At 51.5% G+C, this 2950-nt stretch overlaps 1 pseudogene; it reads left to right on the top strand.

Annotated features, from left to right (window-relative positions):
• The first annotated feature begins 435 nt into the window (after positions 1-435).
• On the top strand, positions 436-1935 carry LOC128569010 (keratin, type II cytoskeletal 8-like; annotated as a pseudogene).
• Positions 1936-2950: the final 1015 nt, after the last annotated feature.

Raw genomic sequence — 2950 nt, 5'->3', positions numbered from 1 at the left:
CTATTCGGCCTGCCAGATGCTGTCCCCCTTCAGGGTTCAGCCCAACTCTTCCTCACCCACCACACAGCCAGTGCCTGCTCACCCTTGCCCACACCACAGGGGAGGCAGAGCTTCCTCAAGCGCCTCTGATTTCTTGCAGTTAAGCTTTCCCTTGAGAAATGAAGTGGTTTAAACTAAAAGTTTTTGGAGACATTGAGTTCATCCTACTCTCCTCTCTATTTTTGTATTTGTTTGAAACTTTCCATAAAAACAAAAAGAGACTGAATTTCCCCTCCAGCCTGCCTGGCACTCAAGCAGCTTGAGTAGCTCTTTAGTGATAAGCTTATTCCCATGCTTGACCTACATGAAGGTAAAGCAATGGAAGGAATTCCTTCTCCTAAAATATATACCCTCCATCTAGAAGCAGATTTTCGCTCCTTCTCGAATCTCTGGTTTGGCCCACCTGTCTCTACTCCAGGCTTCACCATGTCCATCAGGGTTACCCAGAAGTCCTACAAGGTGTCCAGCTCTGCCCCACAGGCCTTCAGCAGCCTCTCATACAGCAGTGGGCCCGGTGCCCGCATCAGCTCCTTGAGCTTCTCTCGGGTGGGCGGCGGCAACTTCCAGAGTGGCCTGGGCACCGGCCTGGGTCTGGGTGGAGGCTACGCCAGGGCTGGAGGTATGGGGGGCATCACAGCCGTCACAGTGAACCAGAGCCTGCTGAGTCCACTCAATCTGGAGGAGGACCCCAACATTCAGGCCGCGGCACTCAGGAGAAGGAGGAGATCAAGACCCTCAACAACAAGTTTGCCTCCTTCATCGACAAGGTGCGCTTCCTGGAGCAGCGGAACAAGATGCTGGAGACCAAGTGGAACCTCCTGCAGCAGCAGAAGACGCTCGCAGCAACATGGACAGCATGTATGAAAGCTACATCAACAACCTTCTGGGACAGCTGGACACACTGGGCCAGGAGAAGCTGAAGCTGGAGGCAGAGCTTGGCAACATGCAGGGGCTGGTGGAGGACTTCAAGAATAAGTAGGAGGAGATCAACAAGCGCGCAGAGATGGAGAATGAATTTGTCCTCATCAAGAAGGATGTGGATGAAGCATCCATGAACAAGAGGGAGCTGGAGTCCCGCCTGGAAGGGCTGACTGACGAAATCAACTTCCTCAGGCAGCTGAATGAAGAGGAGATCCATGGGCTGCAGTCCCAGATCTCGGTCACATCTGTGGTCCTGTCCATGGACAACAGCCGCTCCCTGGACATGGACAGCATCATCGCTGAGGTCCGTGCCCAGTATGAGGAGATCGCCAACCACAGCCAGGCTGAGGCTGAGAGCGTGTACCAGACCAAGTACGAGGAGCTGCAGGTGCAGGCTGGGAAGAGCCGGGATGACCTGCGGCACACGAAGACAGAGATCTCCGACATGAATCGGAATATCAGCCAGCTCCAGAATGAGATCGAAGCTCTCAAAGGCCAGAGGGCTTCCCTGGAGGCCTCCATTGCGGATGCCAAGCAGCGTGGGGAGCTGGCTGTTAAGGATACCAACAACAGCTGGCCTAGCTGGAGGCCGCCCTGCATCAGGCCAAGCAGGACATGGCTCAGCAGCTGTGTGAATACCAGGACCTGATGAACATCAAGCTGGCCCTGGACATGGAGATCACCACCTACAGCAAGTTGCTGGAGGGCGAGGAGAGCCGGCTGGAGTTGAGGATGCAGAACATGAGTATCCACACGAAGACCACCAGTGGCTACTCAGGTGGCCTGAGCTCAGCCTATGGGGGCCTCACAGGCTTTGGCCTCAGCTATGGTCTGAGCTCCTTTCAGACCGGCTTTGGCTCTGGTGGGGGCTCCGGCTCCTTCAGCCGCACCAGCTCCAGGGCTGTGGTTGTGAAGAAGATTGAGACCCAAGACAGGAAGCTGGTGTCTGAGTCCTCTGATGTCCTGCCCAAGTGAGCTGCCACTGCGGCCCCTCCAGTCTACCCTGTCACAGAGCCGGTGGGGGAGGCAGCTGTGCCAGGGGGCACATGGAATGGGAGACCCACCTGAGGCTCAGCCCCATCCCTCAGCTCATTCTTCTGGGGAGTTTACCACCTGGGTTACCCGCCTCTTCCGTACACCCCCAACTAAAAACCAATTTGCTTTTTCCAAAATAAAGCCTCAGCCTCAAAAAGAAAAGAAAAGAAAAGAAATATAGACCCTCACCACCCTTTTCCTGGCCTGATCCTTGGCTTATAAGTTTTCCCTAAGAGCTCATTCAAAAGGTGGGGGATGTTTGGAGTGAGACTGGTTCAGTTCAGCCTTTGATACTCCTACGCACAAGTCACTTACTTCATCTGTCCCTTGGTTTACCCATCCGTTAAATGGGGATAATAATTGTAGTACCTACATTATAGTATCAGTGGGAAATAAAATTAGTGAATGCATGGGAAGCTTTTAGCACATTGCCTGGCACGCATTTAGCCCTCAACAAATGTAAACTCATTAATTGGATTCTTACCGTGCTGGACCACCTCATCTCATCAATAAGTTTATGAGCCCCTTGAAAATGAGAATTGTGTTTCATCTCCATGTTCCCACCCCAGACTGGCTGCTGTAACTTCTGTGTGAATATCAGCTCCATCCCTGCATTCTGGGCTTATGTGACCTTGGCAAGCCATTTTTCTCTGCCTGCTTTCTCATCTATGAAATTGGTATGTGGGGTACTGGAAGGAAGCCATCATATTTGTGAAAGACCTTATTTAATACAGGCCAGGCACAGTGGCTCACATCTGTAATCACGATACTTTGGGAGGCTGAGGTGGAAATATTGCTTGAGGCCAGGAGTTCTAGACCAGCTTGGGCAATGTAGAATACATCTCTAAAATAATCTCTAAAATAATTTTTTAAATTAGCTGGGCATTTGGAATGGAAATTTGATATTTTTTATATGTAACGAATAACCGTAGTAGCAGTTGTAGGTGAAGTTTGG

This window comes from Nycticebus coucang, chromosome 2 (assembly GCF_027406575.1).
Source record: "Nycticebus coucang isolate mNycCou1 chromosome 2, mNycCou1.pri, whole genome shotgun sequence".
NCBI lineage: Eukaryota > Metazoa > Chordata > Mammalia > Primates > Lorisidae > Nycticebus > Nycticebus coucang.
The sequence above is the reverse complement of the archived record's forward strand: the minus strand, read 5'-3'. Positions and strand labels throughout refer to the sequence as shown.